We start from the raw sequence: 8542 nt of genomic DNA on the forward strand, positions 1-8542 counted from the left end.
AAATCCTGCATGGAAACGAGAAGCAATGGCGCTCCCTCAGCTCCCGAAGGGCGAAGAACTAACTGGTCTTCTGCTGAGATCATTTCCGGATATCGAGCGCGAGATAGGCGACGAGATAAGCACGAGCAAATAGCCGATCGTTAACACTCCGCTCGCCGTAGACACAGCAGGACGACGAACGCCTCTTATCGGCCCCGACTCTTAAGTATACACAGCATTACGTCAACGGTTCTCGATGTAAGAAAAAAAGACTACTGCTACTGCTGCGCCGTTGCTGCTATTGCTGCTACGCCAGGCCGCGCTCGTCGCTCTCGTAGTCCAGTCATTTGGTAGTTTGACCTGGAAAGTTTTCCAGGAGTTTCGATATTTGGCATTTTTATAGATTTCGAGGTGCTCTTTTCGAATTTTCACTTTGCGACCTCGTATCTTTGCCGCTTGCGCCGCCATATTGGAAAAATGGCGCCCAAAAACGGTTTTTCGACAATATCTCCTTTCCGGCTCATTTTACGATGAAAATAGTTATGTAAGAAATTAAGCTAGAGGAATTTTCCTATAATTTATGTCTGTATCATTTTTTTGTAAAATAAATAGTTTCGGCGTACGAACGTCGCAAAGTTTACTTCAACACGTGTATTGGCGGAAAATACTCATTTCCACGCCATAGAGTATGTAGTGCGTTTTTTTTCCTCACCTGTGGTATCTCCAGTAGGCCTAACCCACATTATACAGGGTGGGGCAATAACTATTACCACCTTAAATATCTTCTAATTTATAAGGTCCAGAGGAAAATTTATGTAATCAAAATTATACGGTACGAAGGGGGCTAACATATGGCGATAATAATTTTTGTCCTGGTGGAGGCGCTTCGAAGATATCAAGGTCACCTTCATTTTTTTTAATACATTTTTATATTAAATGAAATTTACGTTTAAAAGATGTACGAAATGACGCTTTATTAGTATGTTTTGTCGGAATGTTTTGATTTTGACATTCCTCATAAATGAGGATCAACTTGTTCTTCAAACGGATACATCGATGAAAATAAATAGTGACGTAAACTTATTTCAGTGAAAACAAAGACCCTTTGAAGGCCATCTTAATAAGTTCACAGGATAAGATAAACATAAAAAGTAGTATCGATAGATAAGTCAATCGTGCAAGATGTATTCATTTGAAGAACAAGTCGACATGATGGAGAATGATCTCGTTTATGGAGAATGTCAAAAAAATTCAGTGAGAGCGCAAAATTTATACGCTGAACGATATCCTAATCGCACTCAGCCTTCGCGTCGAACATTTAAAATCCTATTTATTTTCATCGATGTATCCGTTTGAAGAACAAGTTGATCCTCATTTATGAGGAATGTCAAAATCAAAACATTCCGACAAAACATACTAATAAAGCGTCATTTCGTACATCTTTTAAACGTAAATTTCATTTAATATAAAAATGTATTTTTTATCGTTTTCATTTACATTTAATCTTGTTCAATAATTTTGTGTCATGAGTTCCGTACTTGTTTTAAGTTCCTCTAAAATTATGGAAAAAAAACATACCGAACCTATTAAAAAAAATGAAGGTGACCTTGATATCTTCGAAGCGCCTCCACCAGGACAAAAATTATTATCGCCATATGTTAGCCCCCTTCGTACCGTATAATTTTGATTACATAAATTTTCCTCTGGACCTTATAAATTAGAAGATATTTAAGGTGGTAATAGTTATTGCCCCACCCTGTATAACATATAGCATATAACATAATTTATTAACACACGTACCATATAACGCGTAGTAGAATATTTTTCACCAACTATTTTCATCGTAAAATGAGCCGGAAAGGAGATATTGTCGAAAAACCGTTTTTGGGCGCCATTTTTCCAATATGGCGGCGCAAGCGGCAAAGATACGAGGTCGCAAAGTGAAAATTCGAAAAGAGCACCTCGAAATCTATAAAAATGCCAAATATCGAAACTCCCGGAAAACTTTCCAGGTAACCCCCTTTTTTAGCACCAAATGACTGTACTATCGGAGGCGTTCGAGAATCAGCAGTCTCGAATTAGCATATATTAATTAGGAACGGACTTACGTCGCTGCGTCGTGCGCGCTTTAAAAGCAGCTCGTAAAAAGTAATCCGAGCGAGTTTAAGTATTCCGGAATAACGTATCCATCGTAAACGCACCTTAACTCCACCTGACTCGGCTTACAACTCGGGGGTGCGGCATAAATCAACGTCGTCCACCTAACGTCGTCTTCAACGGAACGGCTACCCTCGCTACGCGCGTTCTCCAACGAACGCACGCTTCCTCTTCCTACACCGTTAAAAATTGTGCGTCCATATGTTAAAATTTTCTTGTGTTGCCATGTTTTGATTACTACTTCAATGTAAAATTAACATACAACTGATATGTTATTATTTTTATAACAATTTTATATGTTAGCTTCATAACTTAACATTTTGTGTATGTCTCTTAGAAATGGAATAATATTTGAAATGCTTTTAACACAATAATTTTAAACAATCAACATGTCACAAAGTCAGTTTAACATTCTAAAAGAAGTTAAAGTAAATCTTCAAATAATCATGAACTTTGACATATAAAATAATCAAATTTACTAAAATTAAATGTTTCTATCAAAAATAATTTAAGTTGAAATAATTACTATCATGTGTTAATATAACATAAAAAGTAAATGTTCATATTGTATGAACGAAAATGTTCTATCAACTTTTCTGATGAGTTATTGTAACTTCTCTTCCATGTAGTTTTCAATTACTTTGTATGTTATTTTTACGTCACATTTAAAGTTACAATAACAAAAATAAATGTAAAGTATTGTGTTAATTACTTAACATTTCTAGTTTGTCAAGAAGTAACATATGACGAATGAGTTACTTTAACTTAAAATTTAGAGTGGACTTTCTGGGACATGCAAAAAATGTTAAAATTAACATTTTATTTTTTACTGTGTAAAAGGCAAGGTATATGAGACGTGGCACATTTCAATACACCGTTAAAAATTGTGCGTCCATATGTTAAAATTTTCTTGTGTTGCCATGTTTTGATTACTACTTCAATGTAAAATTAACATACAACTGATATGTTATTATTTTTATAACAATTTTATATGTTACATTAATGTTAACTTCATAACTTAACATTTTGTGTATGTCTCTTAGAAATGGAATATTATTTGAAATGCTTTTAACACAATAATTTTAAACAATCAACATGTCACAAAGTCAGTTTAACATTCTAAAAGAAGTTAAAGTAAATCTTCAAATAATCATGAACTTTGACATATAAAATAATCAAATTTACTAAAATTAAATGTTTCTATCAAAAATAATTTAAGTTGAAATAATTACTATCATGTGTTACTATAACATAAAAAGTAAATGTTCATATTGTATGAACGAAAATGTTCTATCAACTTTCCTGATGAGTTATTGTAACTTCTCTTCCATGTAGTTTTCAATTACTTTGTATGTTATTTTTACATCACACTTAAAGTTACAATAACAAAAATAAATGTAAAGTATTGTGTTAATTACTTAACATTTCTAGTTTGTCAAGAAGTAACACATGACGAATGAGTTACTTTAACTTAAAATTTAGAGTGGACTTTCTGGGACATGCAAAAAATGTTAAAATTAACATTTTATTTTTTACTGTGTAAAAGGCAAGGCATATGAGACGTGGCACATTTCAATACACCGTTAAAAATTGTGCGTCCATATGTTAAAATTTTCTTGTGTTGCCATGTTTTGATTACTACTTCAATGTAAAATTAACATACAACTGATATGTTATTATTTTTATAACAATTTTATATGTTACATTAATGTTAACTTCATAACTTAACATTTTGTGTATGTCTCTTAGAAATGGAATATTATTTGAAATGCTTTTAACACAATAATTTTAAACAATCAACATGTCACAAAGTCAGTTTAACATTCTAAAAGAAGTTAAAGTAAATCTTCAAATAATCATGAACTTTGACATATAAAATAATCAAATTTACTAAAATTAAATGTTTCTATCAAAAATAATTTAAGTTGAAATAATTACTATCATGTGTTAATATAACATAAAAAGTAAATGTTCATATTGTATGAACGAAAATGTTCTATCAACTTTTCTGATGAGTTATTGTAACTTCTCTTCCATGTAGTTTTCAATTACTTTGTATGTTATTTTTACGTCACATTTAAAGTTACAATAAGAAAAAGAAATGTAAAGTATTGTGTTAATTACTTAACATTTCTAGTTTGTCAAGAAGTAACACATGACGAATGAGTTACTTTAACTTAAAATTTAGAGTGGACTTTCTGGGACATGCAAAAAATGTTAAAATTAACATTTTATTTTTTACTGTGTACGTGTCCCTTCCGGTCGGATTCCTGCGCTGTCCATCTTCCGTTCCCTCTTCTTCCCCCTTATCACGGACCTAGCGCAGGCACATGGCGCGTAGGTGCGTCAATAAGGAACCTATCGAACTTGTCAGGTAAGAGTGTGCACTCTCCGGCGCGCACTTCGGATTGCGTAACGCGTGCGTGAGCGGAGGTGAGTTGTCGCATCGACACGGCCGAGTGCGTCGAATTAGGTATCCAGCGCGTTTGCATGCGTGACATGCGCCTCGCTCCTCGTGCATCCTATCATGCAGGTGCACTCACGCGTTTTTACGTGCTTGGTGCGCGGTAAGTCGGCTTGCGTAATCTCTTAGCGCGAGTAGTCGCGCCGCTGGCGCACGGGCGCACGCTTGCTTAACGACTTAACGCCTTAACAGCGTCGCGAAAGCAATGCAAACGGCCACCGCGCCGAGCGAGTACATCGTCGATACGTCTTCCTGGGTAGACCCGGCCTATCGATCATCGCGCCTCGCGATTAACGAGTCTGGCGATCGTATCTTCTTACGGGATTTGAGCTGCGTGAGCGTCTGCAAGGGACACGACCGAGGAATTATTCACGCGAGTTTCACGGCGCCGCGAATGTGCGGTAAGCGCCTGTGACGCGCGGCGATTTATTTGATTTACCTGCAGATGCGGTTAATTATGATACTCGACGCGTCGCGTCAAAACACCTCTCAGGAACTTGCGCGAGGGAATTACCGACGACGTCCCAACACGAGCAATTAGCGTCGGTCATTAAGGCTCTGCCTGGCTGGACCCGGCGCGAAATCGTCATCTTTTCCTAGCGCGAGAGGCGTCAAGCCTCTTCGTAATGCTAGCTTGCGAGTACTGATGCCGACGCTTGAGCGAGAGCCCGCTGCGGTCTCGTAGGACAATCAGTCATTCTCTTCAGTCAGTCAATCAGTCTAGGCTCTCTCTAGTTGTTGGCCCTCTCTCTAGCGAGATAGTGCGCCAATGAGAACGCCCGGTGGGATGATTTTCACCCTAGGCTAATTATTGTTATTAGCCGGTGGGCGAGCGCCGGCGGAACCTACGATCACTCGCTCGCTTCTGATATTACGACTGAAGGCCAGTCTGCCATTAGCGCCGCGCGGCCGGAATGCTGATACGTTTTTTGCAGCCGCGGTGTACCGGGATGCTGCGGCGATTACCGGCTTCGGGGTGGAGCCCCCCCGAGTCGTCGATTCCCGATCCCAATTTCGGGGGCGTAAGTTAGGATAGAGCAGGAACGCGCATCACGGTAGCACGCTGCGGAGTAGCCGGGTAGTCATCGCTTATTATAGCGATAGTTTGGATGCCGCCAGCGGATTCGTGGGATCCAGCAGCGCGCGGCGGAATGCGGTGGCTGGTCCTTTCTCTGTTTATTTTTCAAGCTGTTGTTCGGAAATCAGCGGCCGAAGCGGCCGGACCAGTGGCAATTAGGCAGAAAGACGGAATTCCCGATGGTGAAGACGTTCGATGCGCAGCGTGATACCACCGTCCACCGTGTAAGAGGCGAAAAATAACTAGGAGACTGCCTTAGATTTGAACTCGAACTCTCCGGGATCCCTGGTTCACACGCCTAGGTCTTAGGCTGTACGGCCAATACTCCTACTGTTGTGATCAACTTATTTTCATTCCGATCCTCTATACGACCTGTCAGTCTCGATTATCTTTCCAGATCTTACAGCTCGGCCAGCCTGACATTACATTCGACCCCGAATATCTCCAAATCGTCGGTTCACTCCACTTGAGTCCCTCCCAACCTCCATTTTTGGTTCACTCTTCTGAGTCCCTCCCAACATCCATTTTTGGCTCACTCTTCTGAGTCCCTCCCAACCTCCATGTTGGTTCACTCCTCTGAGTCCTCCAACCTCCATGTTGGTTCACTCCTCTGAGTCCTTCCCAATCTCCATGTTGGTTCACTCTTTTGAGTCCTTCCCAATCTCCATGTTGGTTCACTCCTCTGAGTCCCTCCCAACCTCCATGTTGGTTCACTCCTCTGAGTCCTTCCCAATCTCCATGTTGGTTCACTCCTCTGAGTCCTTCCCAATCTCCATGTTGGTTCACTCCTCTGAGTCCCTCCCAACCTCCATGTTGGTTCACTCCTCTGAGTCCTTCCCAATCTCCATGTTGGTTCACTCCTTTGAGTCCTTCCCAATCTCCATGTTGGTTCACTCCTCTGAGTCTCTCCCAACCTCCATGTTGGTTCACTCCTCTGAGTCCTTCCCAATCTCCATGTTGGTTCACTCCTCTGAGTCCTTCCCAATCTCTATGTTGGTTCACTCCTCTGAGTCCGTCCCGACCTCCATGTTCAAGCTTCACTACCGGCCAGCTGCTTCTCAACTCCCTCCTCTCCGAGGGGTAGCGGATGAATCTCAACTGTCTTCGAGGGGTAGCGGATTTTATCCCACTTCTGAATTGTAAGAGGCGAAAATAACTAGGAGACTGCCTTAGATTTGAACTCGAACTCTCCGGGATCCCTGGTTCACACGCCTAGGTCTTAGGCTGTACGGCCAATACTCCTACTGTTGTGATCAACTTGTTTTCATTCCGATCCTCTATACGACCTGTCAGTCTCGATTATCTTTCCAGATCTTACAGCTCGGCCAGCCTGACATTACATTCGACCCCGAATATCTCCAAATCGTCGGTTCACTCCACTTGAGTCCCTCCCAACCTCCATTTTTGGTTCACTCTTCTGAGTCCCTCCCAACATCCATTTTTGGCTCACTCTTCTGAGTCCCTCCCAACCTCCATGTTGGTTCACTCCTCTGAGTCCCTCCCAACCTCCATGTTGGTTCACTCCTCTGAGTCCTTCCCAATCTCCATGTTGGTTCACTCTTTTGAGTCCTTCCCAATCTCCATGTTGGTTCACTCCTCTGAGTCCCTCCCAACCTCCATGTTGGTTCACTCCTCTGAGTCCTCCCAACTCCATGTTGGTTCACTCCTCTGAGTCTTCCCAATCTCCATGTTGGTTCACTCCTCTGAGTCCTTCCCAATCTCCATGTTGGTTCACTCCTCTGAGTCCGTCCCGACCTCCATGTTCAAGCTTCACTCCGGCCAGCTGCTTCTCAACTCCCTCCTCTCCGAGGGGTAGCGGATGAATCTCAACTGTCTTCGAGGGGTAGCGGATTTTATCCCACTTCTGAATTGTAAGAGGCGAAAAATAACTAGGAGACTGCCTTAGATTTGAACTCGAACTCTCCGGGATCCCTGGTTCACACGCCTAGGTCTTAGGCTGTACGGCCAATACTCCTACTGTTGTAATCAACTAGTTTTCATTCCGATCCTCTATACGACCTGTCAGTCTCGACTATCTTTCCAGATCTTACAGCTCGGCCAGCCTGACAATACATTCGTCCCCGAATGTCTCCAAATCGTCGGTTCACTCCACTTGAGTCCCTCCCAACCTCCATTTTTGGTTCACTCTTCTGAATCCCTCCCAACCTCCATGTTGGTTCACTCTTCTGAGTCCTTCCCAATCTCCATGTTGGTTCACTCTTCTGAGTCCTTCCCAATCTCCATGTTGGTTCACTCCTCTGAGTCCGTCCCGACCTCCATGTTCAGGCTTCACTACCGGCCAGCTGCTTCTCAACTCCCTCCTCTCCGAGGGGTAGCGGATGAATCTCAACTGTCTTCGAGGGGTAGCGGATTTTATCCCACTTCTGAATTGTAAGAGGCGAAAAATAACTAGGAGACTGCCTTAGATTTGAACTCGAACTCTCCGGGATCCCTGGTTCACACGCCTAGGTCTTAGGCTGTACGGCCAATACTCCTTCTGTTGTGATCAACTAGTTTTCATTCCGATCCTCTATACGACCTGTCAGTCTCGACTATCTTTCCAGATCTTACAACCGTCACGTAATTTTTCCCATGAAGCCGTTTTTTCTCCTAGTTCATCGAGTTCCGCAGACGGAATTTCATTTGGGAACCGCAGAGCGCTCGGAACTCCGTCGAGCGACAGAAAAGCCTCCATTATTCGTGCGTCTCTGTGACGGTCTTTCTCCGTTCCGGTTCCGCCTTTCTTGGATTCTCGCACTTCGAAGGCGGACAAATCGTCCGCAGTACTGCGGCGAGGGGTGGCCTCCCTCGGTCGGCGGTTTTATGACCGAACGAGCGCTCGGCTTTAGAAAATCCCCGTAATG

The sequence above is a fragment of the Ooceraea biroi genome, chromosome 13 (genome assembly GCF_003672135.1).
Source record: "Ooceraea biroi isolate clonal line C1 chromosome 13, Obir_v5.4, whole genome shotgun sequence".
Taxonomy (NCBI): domain Eukaryota; kingdom Metazoa; phylum Arthropoda; class Insecta; order Hymenoptera; family Formicidae; genus Ooceraea; species Ooceraea biroi.